The 16,693-nt window shown below is 53.6% G+C and overlaps 1 protein-coding gene across 3 annotated transcripts in view; it reads right to left on the reverse strand.

Moving 5' to 3' along the window:
- Positions 1-16,693, reverse strand: part of GAS7 (growth arrest specific 7) — a 204,752-nt gene that overhangs the window by 133,631 nt on the left and 54,428 nt on the right. Inside the window, exon 1 of one of the 3 annotated variants that reach the window (XM_036341609.1) lies at positions 6,399-6,526. The exons of the other annotated variants lie outside the window; for them this stretch is intronic. The gene's annotated coding sequence lies outside the window, so the exon portion shown is untranslated. Of the gene's footprint in view, positions 1-6,398; positions 6,527-16,693 lie in introns of those variants that run through there. 3 annotated transcript variants of the gene reach the window in all.

The following is a 16,693-nucleotide window of genomic DNA, read 5'->3' on the forward strand; positions in this document are numbered from 1 at the left end:
GATGCCCAGAACACGCAGGGCCTGAAAACCAGAGAAGGAGGGGCATCCGTGCCAGCGCCAAGCCCTGGCCTTGCGAGCTCGTGGGCTCCCCTCCTGTCTGCTTTCTTTTTCACGTTTTCACAAAACTTCGGCCTCAGAATCATGGGAAGCCACCTGGGCTCCAAGCCTCTGGCCACCTCTGCAGTAGGCATAGCCGGGACACACTCGGCAACTTCCGACCCTCGCTCCGCGTCTGGAGGGGCCCACTTCCTTTTGCCCAAGAGATCCTGGGGAGCCCTGGATTCCTGTTATGTCCCAGCTCTCCCATTCACCTCCCACCGCCCCTCCCTCCTGCCCAGGGAACCCTGAGTGGGAGCCCCAGGGGAGCAGCGCCTGCAGGGGAGCAGCACCTGTGGGGGAGCAGCACCTGCGGGGGAGCAGCACCTGCGGGGGAGCAATGCCTGGGGACTCGCCTGGGGCTGCCTGGCCAGGAAAACAGGAGGGGCTTCCTCCGCTGAGACTAAAGGACCCTCCTAAGCACATCTCCCATCCGCTCCGCAGGTGGGCCCGCCCTTGCCTTTCCCCTCTCCCATGCTGCCCTTCAGCGACCTGTCTGCTCAGGCATTTACTCTGCACTCACTGCACAGAATGAGCCCAACAGGGCAGAGTGAGCAGGTGGTCCAGGCACCTGGAAGGAAGGTGCTTCCTTTGCCTAAAGTGGGCCAGGGCTTCCTGTCCCAGTGACCACCATGGCGATGCCAGAGGGAGAGTAAAAGATGGGATTCGAGAAGGTACGGGGTCAGCTCAGGGCTGTGGGAGGCATGCGTGCCCCCGCCCCCTGCCCCCGGCCAGGCCCTCACCCCCTCCTGAACATAAATGATCACAAAAGGTTAACTAAGGGGCAGAGTTGTGGCCATGGGCATGGAGACGAGAGACGGGGACCCAACATCCACTAACTGCTCCCAGAACCTTCTGGAAGGCCTGCCTCCTCGTGCTTGTGAAACAGGCCTGCGGGATTTGATGATCTATCTCGGAGGCCCCTTCCAGCATCGCTGTCTGTGAGTCACTGGAAAAAGCAGCGGAAGCTGGGGACACGCCAGTCCAACCCTCCCTCTGCCACGCCCTGTTTACCAAATCGCGCCTGGGCACCAGCCACTTGGGTCAGGATGCGTTCCTCGGAGCTCCTGGGAACAGGTTCCACAGGGCCCGGCGTGCAGAAAGCCTACTGTTTCCACCAGCCTCCGGAGCCTGAGCAGGCAGGGACTCGGTAAAGCCTCTGACCAGTGAGAAGTTTACACATGTCACAGTGTCCAGTGATCCAAGAGGGGCATCCTGCCACCGCCCTGGGGGGTTCTGGCAGATGTCCGCTGCCCACCCTGGCGCTGCACAGTCCTCTCCACGCAGGTGCTGAAAGTGAGAATGAACGGTATTTCCTAATTCCTCCTCCACCTATTTCCCCTCAGTATTCTTGCTTTAGGCGGCCGAATCTCATGGTCAAGCATAAGCTGAGGGCTCTCATCCCGGCAGGCCCGGTGAGATGGAGACACCCAGCCCGACAGGAAAGAGAGCCACCAGGCCAGGCAGCCAGCGCAAGCATGCCCGCGTACATGGCACTGATTCTGAAAAGTGAATCTCCATGACTTTTGTAAGATCAGTCGCCTGGGTGCGCCACTAAGTGTGCCAGTCCATACGGTGCCCTCGGCCCAGTCTTCCTTCCAAGGCTAGTCTCTCCAAACCTAACACACCAGACCTGACAGCATGAGTAGCTAACTTCCTCCAGACTCACTGGAAGCTCAGCCTCCGTTTCATACCAAAAGGCATACGACAGGGACAGGCAAAGGCGGGACTTGTCTCTCCGCTGGGCTTGAGGAATACTCTTAGCTCCTGAGTCCAGCTCCTTAGCACCCACACTGGAGCCCAGGAAAAGAAAGAGAGAGGAGAGGAGGATGGATCTATTTATTCCCCTCCTTTCTGTTCTAAAGGCCCAGGAAGAAACAGACACTTGTTGAAAGGAGGGCTTGGTAGAATCATTCAGGTTTAACTGCTGTTGAAATGAGTAATTTCCAGGGATCCTTGCAGCCTTGCCTTTATGATTAATTTCATTATATTTCTAGCCCAACCTGCAATTTTTTCTCCTGTTAGCACAGATTATCAAAATTTTACTGTCAGGCTCCTTTAAAGAATGATCTCATTCTGCCTGCTTTGACGCCTCACCATCATGTTTCCCTCTTAATGACTTTGCATGGATATGGGCTCATACCCTCTCACAGTTAAAACAGGGAACACTGCCTCCCGCAGGCCTTTCTCGGCCCTTATTCCCACCCCCACACCCATCCCCCTACCCCTCTCCGCCCCCATCTCCTTGAAGCCTCTGCCTTCATGGTTTGAGAAGTTTCCATTAACTTCGGTGACACTAACCATTGAGCATCCCTCTCTGCCTGAGAGCTGGACCAGTTCTCTCCAATCCCATCCAGGCCAACTTCAAGGACTCCATCACTTCCTCGTCTCACCGGTTACCACTTTGGGTAGATTTCCATTCTCTATGTCTAGAATCAATCAACGTGATTTCCTTTTGGGTACCGCTCTTACTCCTTTTTCAATCCATACGGTGAGGGTGGGGCTGACCCCACCTCTCAGCCATCTCACCCTAGACTCCATTTGATTTTCTCCTTTCTTTCTTTGTGGACTGACTGAGAGCTTTCAGAATCTTTCTGAGCAGGTTGCTAATGTAGAAAATGCAGCCAACACAGAGAAAAGGAAGGCCAAAACATGGAGACTCCCGATGTGACCGCCTTGGCCTCCTCTCTCAGTTGGACATTGCCATGCAACAAATTACCCCAAAACTTAGTGTCTTCAAACAGCAGATATTTATCATCTCAGTTTCTGTGGGTCAGGAATCTGGGCACAATTTACCCAGACCTTGAGCCTCACCTGGGGTCTCTCACGAGGCTGCAAGCAAGGTGCTCGCAGAGCTGTGGTCGTCTCAAGGCTCAACTGGGGGAGAATCTGCCTCACGTGGCTGCTGGCAGGCCAGGCCCTCGCGGGCTGTGGAGGCATTGGTCCCTCCCTGACTTTTATCAGAGTCCTGCCATGAGTTTTGATAAATCGATGGTAGGATCCATCTTATAAGCTGGGCTCTCAGCTTTCAACCTCTTTGCTCCTCTACCCTTGTTCACGACTGGGCTGCATGGTTCAAGAGCCCTATCATTTGAGTGCCTGCTTTGACATTTTCTAAGATGCCTGGGACTACCAAGGGCTGGTAGAACCATCTGAGTAACCCCCTCCCCAGGCCCAAACGGGTCCCTCCACACATCAACCCCAAACATAAGGTAGACCAGATGCCCCGAGGAACTCTGAACTGTGTATGTAGTAGGGTCATCCAGGACAATGTAAGGATCCCAGGAGGGCAGCCTGGTGAGCAGCCTTGGTGGGACTATGTGAGACTGAGCACTTAGAATGGCCATGCTGATCTGGGGTGACTCAAATTGTTTTATACAGACAGGGGCCCACACATTCTTGGAGCAGTCCTGCCTCCACCCCACCTTGGCCACCTATGTCCATGGTCATCCCTTTGACCTGGTATTTTAAAGCCATGCTTCTTAAGCCTGGATAAACATCACCCGAGAAACTTCTAGAACGGGGGGTGCCTGGGATCCATACCCATTAATTCAGAATCTCAATCAAAATAAAAATCCCCAGACCCTTTCTTAAGTTCCCCATATAATCCTGACAATGAGCAGACCTGCTTTAAATAGACAGCCACAAATCTCATAAAGGTACTCAACTCGTGCTACTCTGCCCTAAATGTAAGGTCAATGGGCAAATAATTTAGGCATCTCCTGGGCACAGCAGGAAACTGTGTGTCTTCCTGCGCTTCCCATTGCAGGGGGCTGTGGATTCTGGCTTGTCAGTGTGGCGCCCAAGGACAGCACATCAACATCCCCTGGCAGCTTGTGAGAAATGCGGAATCCACACTGTAACAAGCCCCCAGGTGACTCACTTGCACATGCAAGTTCGAGAAGCACAGTTTAAGCCATCGATCAACCCCACCAGAGTTACCCCGTGGATTTGTTTTCCATCTTCAAAACAACCATTTCATACTCTTTCTCAAATAATGGGCTTTCTCACACTTCACTTAGTCATAAGCAATCTACCAGTGACTGTTCAACCCAATGCCCAAATTCCATCCCACCCACAGCAGTGCCCACATTCTCAGCCTTCCCTCCCATTATAGGGGCTAAAAGGCAGTTCTACCTGCTTTCTACTTATCAGCACATAATACCTAGTTTTGAGAGAGAGAAATATCCTTGGACCCCTAATTCTCCAGTCCTACCTATTTCTTCACTTCTCATCACAGCAAATTTTTCACTTCTAATGCTCTCCTACCCACTCCACTGAGACTGCTCTCCCAATGCACCAGTGACCAACCTCCATGCTGTTACCAAATCCAAGGGCACCTTGAACTCTTCTAGAGTCCTTGGCCAGCCAGCAGCATTCACCATTCCCTCCTTCTGGAAACCATGACTTCCCTTGGCTTCCATGGCTCCTCACGTATATTCTCAAGGAGTCTCCTCCTACGCCCAGTCTTTTTAAAATATGTTTTTACTGATTTTTTTAGAGAAAAAGGGAGATGGATAGAGAGGTGGAAACATCGATGAGAAACATCATCAGTCGGCTGCCTCCTGCATGCACCCCTACTAGGGATCAAGCCCACAACCCGGGCATGTTCCCTGATCTGGAATCGAACTAGTGACCTGTTGGTTCCTGGGTTGACGCTTAACCATTGAGACATGCCAGCCAGGCCTATGCCCTGCCTTAAATGTTGCAGCAATCTCTTATCCCTGCCCCTTCCTACCTATTCACTCTCCTTAATGGCTTGACCCTAAGCCACCCATGGCTTTATATACCTCGTTTCCTGATGACCCTAAATTCACATCTCTAGCCCTGACCTTTCCCCATGTCTCCCTAGCTGCTTGCCATCGCTAGATGGATGCTCAGCAGGAATCTCTGACAAGTCCAAAAGAGAACCCCTCTTCCTCGTCTCCAAAAACAAAACAAAACCTGCTCTCCACGCCTCGTTTTAGCAAATGCCACCACAATCCATCCTGCTGCTTATGCCCCAAATCTAGGATCATCAAGTTCTCCCACCTTCCCCACTCGTCTCTCTTTTTGCCATCAGTCTGCTACCAAAACTCGTCCAGAAGCCATCCACATTCCTCCATTTCCACTGCCACCACCCTGTTCCCAAGGTGCCATCTACACCCCCCTATAGCATTACAATGATCTAACTGCTCACCTTGCCCACTTCTCATCCTTTACAACTCATTCTCAACACGGCAGCCAGAGTGAGTGTATATAATACATGAATCAGATTATGACAACCTTAAAGTAAAATCACCCGAAGACTTTGCACTCCTCTTAGAAAAAAGATCCAAACTATTTAGCCTAATTTACAAAGCACTGAAGTCTGCCTTCTTCACCTATCTCACCTTACATCATTTTATAACACTCTCTCTCCAGCCACACTGACCTTCTAGCTCTGTGCTGATCAACACAGAAGACACAGCCGTGTGTGGCTAGTTGAGTTTCAGTGAGCGAAAGCTAAAATGAAATGCAACTTCAGTTCCTAAGCCTTACTAGCCCCATTTCAAGTGCTCCGTCGCCCCACAGGGCCAGCAGCCACATGGCTGGTGCCCACACGGAGCATTACCATCCCCCAAAGTTCTCCTGGGCAGGGCTGCTCTCGCTGGTCCTCGCATGGGGCAAGTTTTGTCCTTCCTGGTGGCCTTGGCACTCACTGACCACTATGCCTGGCGTGTCTTTCTCCCATCTCTTCCCACGGCTGGATCTAGGCATCAGCTTCAATGTCACCTCCTTGGAGAGGCCTTCCCTGGACACCCGGTCTAAAGAAGCCACCAGCCGGCTGTTCCCGATCACAGGAACCAAGCCAAGCCTCCACAGCATTTCCCACCGGCTACTGCTCTTGTTTATTTGTGTTCCCTTATTGCCTAGCGCCCCCATGCCACTCAGCCCAAAGTGTACCTGTGTGATCAGGGACCTTGTTCGTCTAGCTCACCTCCACATCCCAGCTCCTCCTCTGTGATCCAGGGGTAGAGTGCCTGGCACACTCTGCTCAGTTAGTATTAACTGACCGTTAGACCTGGGTCACGTTCACATTTCCCATTACCTCTCTGACAACCATCACCGTTTCTCCATTTTCCCTGCCACCACCCTCTGCGGGCCTTCAGCCATTCCACCCTGACAGTGCTACACAGAGCTCTGGCTCTGCCTCCAGCCAACCCTGCCAACATGAGAAGGTTCGTCTTGCTGCTATTCCTCTTGTCAAATTCGAGTCACTCCCCCTGCCCCTCTGGACCCAATGGCCTCCCTGTCCCCAACTGTGGCAAGTGTGCTCCTACCTCAGTGCTGCTGGGAAGGTCTGTCACTCTGCTGGGAGCACTCTCGCTGCTCCTTGTGAAGCCACACCTTCGCTCGCTGCCTTCGCTGCCTTCCAGGTGTGGCACAGGTGGCTCCTCGGCAGGCACTGGCCCCTCCTCTGGTCTTCCCTGGCACTTCCTGTCTGCAGCCCTGCTCTGGCACTTACTCAGAGAAGACAAGAAGTTCCACCTCCCACATGCACGCACACAGATAATCCCTGAGATTATTACTAAAAGCAATGGTTCTCCGGCTTTGCTGGGGATCAGAACCACCTGGAAAGTTCAGGAAAAACACACAGGTCCAGGCTCACTGAAGTAGGCTACGGCCCGGGCCTCTGGCCTTTGTCCACGTTCCCTAGGTGCCTCGGAGACCCACCAAATTTGAGATTCACCGATGAAGAACATCAGATCTGCAACATAAGTTGCTCAAGCTCTGCCGTTTCCACCAGCTCAGAATACCTGGACGTGAGCAACTTGATAACAACCTTCGCTCACAGACTTACTCTTCACCAAGTACTGACAGTTACCCCAGTGACAGGCTGAAGATGCCCCCCAAACACATCCCCATCCTAATCCCGGGACCCTGCAAATGTTACCTTAGATGACCAAAGGGACTCTGCAGGTGTGATTAAGACTTTTTAGCCGGGGAGATTATGCTGGATTGTAAGAGGCGGGGCCTAAATACACTCATGGGGTCCTTGTAAGAGGGAGAAAGAACAAAGAGTGCAGGAGCCTTTGTGAGAACAGAAATGGGGGGGGAGGAGGAAGAGGCAATATGATGGGCAGCCATGAGCCAAGGGAGGCGTCTCTAGAAGATGGAAAAGAGAACAGACTGCCCTGCAGCCTCCAGCGGGAGCCAGCCCTGCGACACCTGTTTTAGTCCCATAAACTCAGTTCACACTGCGCACCTTAGGAACTAGGGAGAGTACATGTTTAGTTTTAAGCTAAGTTTGTGTTGATTCATTACAGCAGCAACAGAAAATGAATATACCTCCTGTTCTTACTACCAGGTAAAGTTCTTTTTAAAAATATATTGTTTAACTAGAGGCCTGGTGCACGACATTCATGCACTGAGGCGGAGGGTCCCTCAGCCCGGTCTGCACCCTCTCGCAATCCAGGACCACTTGGGGGATGTCTGTCTGCCGGCTTAAGTCTGCCACTACCATAGCGCTTGCCAGCCGTAAGCCCAGCTTCTGACTGAGTGGTGCTCCACCCGTGGGAGTGCACTGACCACCAGGGGGAAGCTCCTGCATTAAGCGTCTGCCCCCTCATGGCCAGTGCGTGTCATAGTTCCACCACCGTCGGTTGATTTGCATATTAGCCTTTTATTATGTAGGATTACAATAGACATACATTATATTAGTTTTGGGTATAAAACATAGTGATTAGACATTTATATAACTTACGACGTGATCATCCCAATAAGTCTAGTACCCACCTGACATAACACATAGCTATCACAATATTATTGACTAAATTCCCTATGCTGTACATGACATCCCCATGGCTATTTTTATAACTGGCAACTTGTACAGCTGAGTCCCTTTCAACAGGTAAAGTTCTAAGTGTACAGGATCATGATTTTCTAACTCATGCATCTGTATTTAACTCATATATTGGAAAATAGCACAAGATACCCACCTGGGCGGGGCTAGCTTGCTTCTTTCACACCTGTGCCCACAATGCCTGGCTCAGTGCCTGCTGTTACATCTGTGGATGTCGAAATTCCTCAAGGAAGGCCAGCATTCCAAGTTGGAATCTGGGGCCCTCCCTGATGGGCCTGGTAGCCTAACCCCAGTGGTGCTTCCAATAGGGAAACACACAAAATTCAAAATAGACAGGTCACTGGACCTGCACATCTTGGGGGAGAACGGCTGCTGTATTTGTCTTGAGGAAAGTAGACAGAATACAGCCTGCTTCTCAGACTCTTCTCCTCCTAAAAGTGCCCAGCTTGGAGGTGTGCGTTTCCAACATGGTACCCACTAAGCACAAGTAACTATCCTATATAATAAAAGCCTAATATGCTAAGTGTCCAGTCATCCAGTCAGCTGTTCAACCAATCAAAGCATAATATGCTAATGATATGCTAAGGCCGCTCAACCACTCTCTCTGACTACCAGGGGGTAGATGCTCCGACCGGTAGGTTAGCTTGCTGCTGGGGTCCGGCCAATCAGGACTGAGTGAGACGGTGGACATGCCCTGGAGCCCACAGTCCCTCCCCAACCCCGATCATGCACCAGTGGGGTCCCTCAGTCTGGCCTGTGCCCTCTCACAATCCGGGACACCTGGGGGATGTCAGAGAGCCGGTTTCAGCCCAATCCACAGGCCGCTAATTTAAATATAAATTGATCACCCTGGCTGGTTTGGCTCAGTGGATAGAGCATCGGCCTGCGGAATTAAGAGTCCTCGGTTCAATTCTAGTCAAGGGCACATGCCTGGGGTGTGGGCTCAATCCCCAGTGGGGGGCGCACAGGAGGCAGCTGATCAATGAGTCTCTCTCATCATTGATGTTTCTGTCTCTCTCTCCTCTCCCTTCCTCTCTGAAATCAATAAAAATGTATTTTTTTTAAATATATTTTTATTGATTTTTTACAGAGAGGAAGGGAGAGAGATAGAGAGCCAGAAACATTGATGGGAGAGAAACATCGATCAGCCACCTCCTGCACATCTCCCACTGGGGATGTGCCCGCAACCCAGGCACATGCCCCTGACCGGAATCGAACCCGGAACCCCTCAGTCCGCAGGCCGACGCTCTATCCACTGAGCCAAACCGGTTCCGGCAATAAAAATGTATTTTAAATATAAATTGATTAAAAATAAAACTGAAGACCCATTCCTCAGTCACACTAGCCACATCTCAAGTGTCACACGTTGGTGGTTACTGTATTGGGTGGCACAAATATAGAACATTTCCATCATCGTGGAACATTCTAGACCTTGCTGGCTTAGAGCATCTCTCCAGGCAGCCTTGGCTCCAGCTCCCCCTCCAGCCCTCCAACCAGAAAAACTTGGAGAGGAACGCAGCCACCACACCCCACTCTACCCTGGAATCCCCTCGAGCATGTGTCTTAGGATGCACAGCTAGAAATGGTATCCAGAGATACTTGCCTGAGTCTGACTTACCACTGAAAAGACGGCTCTTAGGAAAGTGAGAAGCAGAAGTAGCAGGACGGGGAAGCTGCAGTCATACAGGCCTCGTGCGGGGCGTGGTGGGGGGAGATGGAGATTAGAGAAAGGGAGAAGTAGAAAAAGATAAGGGAGTGGCACGTAAGAAATGGATTCTAGTGATGTTATCATGAGCAGAAAATTCAGAGGCCAAAAAAGGAGGTCTCCCTTGAGGGCTGAAAGCATGTAAACAAGCTGCGAGACAGCTGCTCTGAGAAGGGTCCCCGGGAGCAGGGTCCTCTCCCTGCGCCTGCGCCTGCGGGAGCCTGGACGGGCCCCACCCACTCACTGCCCCCTGGGAGGCAGTGACAGTGCGGGGAGAGATGAGGGAGGAAAGCAGCTCAAAGTAGAGACACAGAACTCTTCCGGACAGAAGGTGTGAAAATGGGAACGCGCACGGTGCTGGCGGGGCTGGGGGCAGCGGGCACCTAGCCATGGCTGGTGGACGGGTAAGCTAGACCTGCCTGGCTGGAGGCAGTACTGCACTTTCCATCAAAACTGCAAACACTCTCATTGCTCCAGTCTTTCGACTTCAGGATGCAACCCTTCAAAGACACTCGCCCATGTGCGGCACGATGGACATACAAGGGCACCTCAGCGGGTAAAGGTAAAAGGAAAAGATTAGAAGCGACCTGTACACCCATCAGTCCGGGGAGGCGTGAAAAAGAATGCTTTCTAGTGACTAAACTCCAAGATATATCGTTGCATTTAAAAATCAAACAGTAGCAGCCGCAGGTGCAGAAGAAAGAGGGCGCTACCTCCTGTGTGAAGGAGAAGGGAGGTGAAAGCCTGCACTCTTTCTGAGGGACCCATTCGCCTCTGCGGAAGGGAACTGACAAGAAGAGGGCAGGAGTGCACAGGGGCCAAGCTTGCGCTCTGTATTCCCGAGGACCTTTCAAATGTCAGGCCTGATCTATGAATTACCTGTTCAATAAGGTCCAATGAGCCAAGACACCCCTCTGGGTGTATAGTCAATGAAAAGTCTAAAACACACCGTTCGCCCCTTTGCATTGACGCTGCCATCTCAGTGGGAGGCGGCACCTGCCCGGTGAGGGGCCCGGGGCACCAGCTGCACCGCAGTCGTGAGCTCCCAGGGGTGCCACGGCGCCCCCGCTGCCTCTCCCTGCTGAGAGTGTCTGGGGACTCTGAGGAGGAGTTCCCAAACCCTCAGCCCTCAGCAAATCCGGGCTGTCACCCAGCCTTGGAACTAACCAGGGACTGTCCTCCTCCCACCTCCCGCCCCCGCCTAAATCCCACCCTCCAGGTCTTGTGTCCAGCCAGGGTGTCCACGGCCACCGCCGAAATGCCACTGCCAGCCTCTCATTCGGGACGAGATGAAAGCCAGCCCCATGGCTACCGTCTGATAATCACTGTGGACACCAGATACCAGCCTGTGTCGGGTCTGGGTCCAATCAGCCGCCCCCACAACGACGCCATAGCAACAAAGGTAATATTATTGTTCTGAAAAGAAACCCCCACACACACACCATGTTGTGTGGCAGCCTTGAAAGCCACAGAGATAACATATTCCACACCCTACAACTTTCGCCTCTCACTTCCCGGCGAGGCGGCTTCTTCAGTGGGAAGTCACAGGCTTGCGGCTGTCACCTCGCCAACCACCCCAAGATGTGTGCCCAGGAAACAGGCAGGAAGATGAGTCCCAGGCGAGCCAAAGAGGGGCTGCGCTCCGCCCCGGCCTCCCCCTCAGAGGCAGGGGGGGCCTGGCCAGCTGGAGGCAGGACAGCCACAGAGGTGCGGCTCCAAGCTGCCCTCCGTCCCTCTGCCACTGTCTAGCTGCCCGGCTGCCTTCTCCATGCCAGACCCCAGCTGGGCACTGGGGGTTTGGTGGTTGCAGCCATGAGCCAGCCACACATTAATCTTCAGACCTACATGTGGAAAGCATTAACCCGACTGAAAAGACATTAATTGGGAGGCGAGCTAATGGCACAGAGGAGAGCAGCTCTTCTCAGAGAGCGAGCTGCGTTGCACAAGAGCGAGTGAGTCACCAGCCAGCAGAGGGAGGACCAGGGAGGAAGGCGGCCCAGCGGGACTGGGTACGGCAGGGGGAGTGGTGCGAAAACACAGCTGTAGGTTCATCCTAATCCCACTTCAGCAGCAGCCTGCAGGGAGGGGGCAAGATGTACCTCCCCTCTCCCCTCCCCAGCTCAGGAAGCGTTTCACACGTGACCTCCCCCGGGGAACACGGCAGGAGGGAGCCTTCCTAACAGCCAACTGGTCACCCTCACCGCCTGCAGCTGCCTCTTAGGGAAGCCAATCTCACCTTCTAGGGAGAAGGCCTCCTTTTCCTTCTCTGCTCCCCCCTGGTGGTGTCATACCCTGTTGGGGCCCCCAAGCCTGCGGTGACCATCGTGGGCCTACAATTCTTGTCCCACCTGCTCACCCATCCTCACGATCCTTTCTGATCTTTTCTTCCTTTCCTTCTTTCTTCCAAATACCCTATCCTCCACACAAAGTGCTATTGACAAGAGGAACTCCGCCCCCCCAGTCGCCCCAATTCCCTGGGAGAACCTCCTACTTTCCTTCAAGACCTTGTCTCACCCACCGGCTGCTCCACCAAAGCTGACTCCCAGCCTCCAGTTCCACGTGCTGCCATGAGCGGGCCCTGCTGCCCCTGGTGTGGCTGTGGGGAGAAGGAGCCCCCAAACACACCATTCATCTGGGAGTGGAAGCACCAGGAGTTTGAGCCCTAGGCTCTAGCAATTACCATGGCAACGTCCTAACTTTAAGCAGGACCACCTCTCTCAGTCATCAGAAACAAAACTAATTCCCTAGAGTCCCCGGCTTCTGCGGGACTTCACAGAACACGCAGAGTGGGGGTGCCCTACACGGAGAGCAATGAACAGGAAGTACCATGTGCTCTGAGAGGGAAACCGCATATAGGAGAGACCTTGGCACGTGAGACTGAAGTGAGCTTAGGGGACACGGGCAGAGAGGACAGGGTAGGAAGTGAGGGCACTGCCATGGCAAGGAACCATTCATTCATTCACTCACACATTCCACTGATGGGGGCTGAGCACCGCACGCACCAGACACAGCTCTGGGTGCTGGGTGCAAAGATCCGGAACCCATGGCACTTCATTGCTGTGAGGCAGACACACTGTCCTCACTCTGGGACGGTGAACGATCCAGTTTTGTTGGAAGGTGACAAGTGCTGATAAAATGGAAAAAGTAGAGCAGGATGAAGAGACGGGCATGGCAGGGTGAGCAGAGACTGAAAGGAGATGGGAGGGAACTAGCTTCCAGGGGCTAATCAGCACGGACTACGGGGCTTAGAGCCACTGCACAGATCTATTCTCGACAGCTCTGGGTTCAGAGGCTGCAGTGGGCCTTGCTGGGCTAAAGTCGAGGTGCTGGCTCCTTCCAGAGGCCCCACCAGAAAACCCGTGTCCTTGGCCCTTTCAGCTTCTGGAGGCCGCCTGCTCCCTTAGCTCACAGCCCCTTCCTCACATCCTCCAACTCTTACTTCTGTTGTCCCGTCTCCTACTGACCCTGCCCTCCTGCCTCCCTCTCATAAGGACTCGTGTCATTACATCGGGCCCCCCTGGGTAACCCCCACCTCATCTCCACGTCTGTCACGTCATCACACCTGCGAAGACCCATTTGCCACGTAAGTAACAGTCACAGGCCCTGAGGATAAGGACGTGAAATTCTCTGGGGGACCATGACTCACCCACTGCCAGGAGTCAGCTATGTGGGCTGCAAAGGCCCTCATGAGGAAGCGTGCCTGAAGGTGTGGGGGGACACCACGAAGGCCAGTCCGCAGGACAGCAGTGAGTTAGATGAGTGGGCGAGTGACCCCAAGGTCAAGGCCACGGTGGGGCTTCCAGCCTTTACTCTGGCCACCCCAGGGCCCCACCAAAATGTCCTGAGGAGAGCGGGTCAGGATCAAGCTTACTGTGTAGAAACAACAGGCTGCAGGCTGGCCGAGCAGTCCCGAGGCAGCCGCAATGTCCAAGGGCACAGGGATGTGCTTGGGGCTCAGACCAAGAGGATAGGCGTGGGGGTGGGGTGGGGATGGGGGCGGTGAGAAGTGGGGGTTTTTAAAGTCTTTTTGAAAAGAAGTGTCAACATGCTTATCTGACAACCTGAACACAGGATGTAAGAGAATAGACAGTGGTTCTCGACCTTCTGGCCCTTTAAATACAGTTCCTCATGTTGTGACCCAACCATAAAATTATTTTCGTTGCTACTTCATAACTGTAATGTTGCTACTGTTATGAATCATAATGTAAATATCTGATATGCAGGATGGTCTTAGGCGACCCCTGTGAAAGGGTCGTTCGACCGCCACAGGGGTCTCGACCCACAGGTTGAGAACCGCTGGAATAGAGGGATTCGAGGGTTATGGCCCAAGCGGCTGGGAAGACAGACTTGCCACGTGCTGAGTGGGAAAGGCTGCAGGTGGCCCACACCTGGGAGGAAAGATCAGGTGTGGCGTTTTGGACAGGCTGAATGGAGAGGTCAAACAACTGAACGCAGGAGTCAGGAGGTCAAAAGCAAAACTGTGTGCAAGGATGAGGAACGGGCTCGCTGATCCACAGCGGAAGGCTCCCACGGGGAGGCTGCCGGGGCTGGGCTGAGGCCCCCCCACAGGGCGGAGACTCTGGGTCTGGACTTCACCCTGAAAGTAATGGGAAGCACCCAGGGTGTGGAGACGGCGTGATCACCCCGGATTAAGTCTGTGAATCCGGCCCTGGTGGAAAGACAAGAAGGCAGAGGCTAAGTACATAGGGGTTTGCCTTAGCCCCCAATTGCTCAACCGAACACGTCCCACTTCTCACAGCCTTATAGTAAAAACTGAGCTGTGGGAAGGGAGGGGGGCAGGAAGGGAGTCTGGAATGCAGTCCTACCAGAGGCTCCAAAATCCTTAGCTGGCTCTACCTGGTGGGCTCTGGCTTCCCGGGGGGGCCCTCCCCGCCCTGGGATGGGGTCTGGAAACCTTGTGTGTCAGCGTGGGCAGTGCCTGTTGTGGTCCCACCTCAAGTGCCCAGTAAACCAGGAAGACAAAGCAGGGCCAAGCATGGGTGGCCAGGCAGTGTGCACGCCTCCCAGGGGACACAGGTCGTCCCCACTTCCCCCGGGGATACTAGCACAACGGGTAACACGATCAACCGGGTCAACAGGCAATGGCTACTGCGAGCAGATTCCAGGGCTAGGCGGCACAGGTGCGTGCCTCCCGGCCCCTTCCATCCGTTCGTTCATTAGACAAATATGTAGTAAGCACCCACCAAGAGCCCGGCACGGCTTCTAAACCTTTGGGGCCCGTTAGTAAATGAAACCAAAGCGGGGAAAGCCTTGCCTTCATGGAGCATTCATTCCAGAATGGGGGGAGGAAGGGAGGAGCAGAAGACAAAAACAACATATAATTAAACCACACGAAATATTAAAAGGTGATGGAGGGTGGGGGGAAGGTTAGGGGATTCAAGAGTGCAAGGTGGGGGACACAGGAGTTTGCGGAGAAGGGTAGCAATTTTAAATAGTTCAAGATGTTACCATTGCTTCTAAGTCACAGTTGATGATCTTTCTAGCTCATTTCCTTCCTTCCTTCCTTCCTTCCTTCCTTCCTTCCTTCCTTCCTTCCTTCCTTCCTCCACCCCTCATTCATTCATCAACTTCATCAAATAGTCACTGAATGTTCAGCACAGGCCTGCCCAGGCACTCCCTGCTCTCATAAAGCTTACATTTTATCAGGGACACAGACCTAAGACAACTAAGTTGGAAGGGTTCTGAGTGAGCAGAAACTCACTGTCTAACAGCATTCCTGCGAGCATGCCAATCAAAACGAAACACAAAGCACGCCGGAACAAAGCGCTGCATGTTCCCCAGACAGTCTGATTCTTGGTCAAGGGCCCTGTGCACTTCCTTCCTCCTACTTCACATCTCCCCCCACAGCCCCCTCAGCACCCCACCTGAGTCCGTTAACACTGCTCCCTTCTCAGCTACCAGAAACCACAGCTCAGCTTTGTGGCTGGAGGCGGCCCACAGATGTCCTTGCACCTTGCCACTCGCTGTCCCAGAACATCTACTGGTTTTAGGGCCTGTCAAGGGCCTTGTCCGTTCCATGCTGCAGACCCAGCGTCTCGGGAAGAGCCAACCGCAGCTGCCCTCTCCTCTGACCTGAGCCTTGGGTTAGGCAGGTTTAGCTTCCTCCTGCCTGGCTGTGCTTACTCCCAGGGCCACAGCAGCCTGGGGCAAAGGCCCAGCAGAGGAGGATGTCACACCTAAGCTGGTTTGGCACCTAGGAGACCCAACTAGCACTGCAGCTCACTCCTCTGACCACAACTTGGAACTTCTTGGGGGGTTGGGGCGGGGGGGGACTATGAGTGAGTTGAGCCCAAAGGCTCTTTCCATTTGGAGGAAAGCCAAGGCTGACCTTTGGTGTTCACCCCTGACTGTCTCTTGGCCTCTGGACCCTCCATCTCTTCCACATCCAGCAGTGAGCCAGTGGGACCAGTGGGTGACACAGCCACCAGTGAAAAGGAACAGCCACCAGGAACTGGTCCTGCTGCTGTCCACCCCCCTCAGCCCTGCCATAAATTCTTCCAGTCTCGCCAGCTGTGGGCACTATAGCGTTTCCTTCCCATCCCAATACTGTGCCTACCCCAATGGTTCAGCTAGACCAGGACTCAATCCCAGGCCACGAGTGGAAGGTCTGCTCTTCAAAACACAAGCACGGTTCTCCACAAAGCTGCTCGGAGCCCTCCACACATCAACAGCTTCGCAGGGATGCTCAACAGAGATGCCCAGCAGAGGGCTCAGGTCAAGGAGAGGGCAGCTGCCCGGCCACTCAGCACTGCGGTTGGCTCTTCCCGAGACGCTGGGTCTGCAACATGGAATGGGCAAGGCACGTGACAGGCCCTAAAACCAGGTGATGCTCTGGGACAGCGAGCGGCAAGGTATAAGGACATCTGTGGGCCGCCTCCAGCCGAAACACTGCGTTGTGGTTCCTGGTAGCTGAGAAGGGAGCAGTGTTAAGGGACTCAGGTGGGAGTCCTGATGGGGGTGGGGAGAGGAGATGTGAAATAGGAGGAAGGAAGTGCACGGGGCCCCTGACCAAGCTGGGAGGGGAAGAAGAAGGTGTACAGAAAAGG

This window comes from Myotis myotis, unplaced genomic scaffold (genome assembly GCF_014108235.1).
Source record: "Myotis myotis isolate mMyoMyo1 unplaced genomic scaffold, mMyoMyo1.p scaffold_m19_p_17, whole genome shotgun sequence".
Taxonomy (NCBI): domain Eukaryota; kingdom Metazoa; phylum Chordata; class Mammalia; order Chiroptera; family Vespertilionidae; genus Myotis; species Myotis myotis.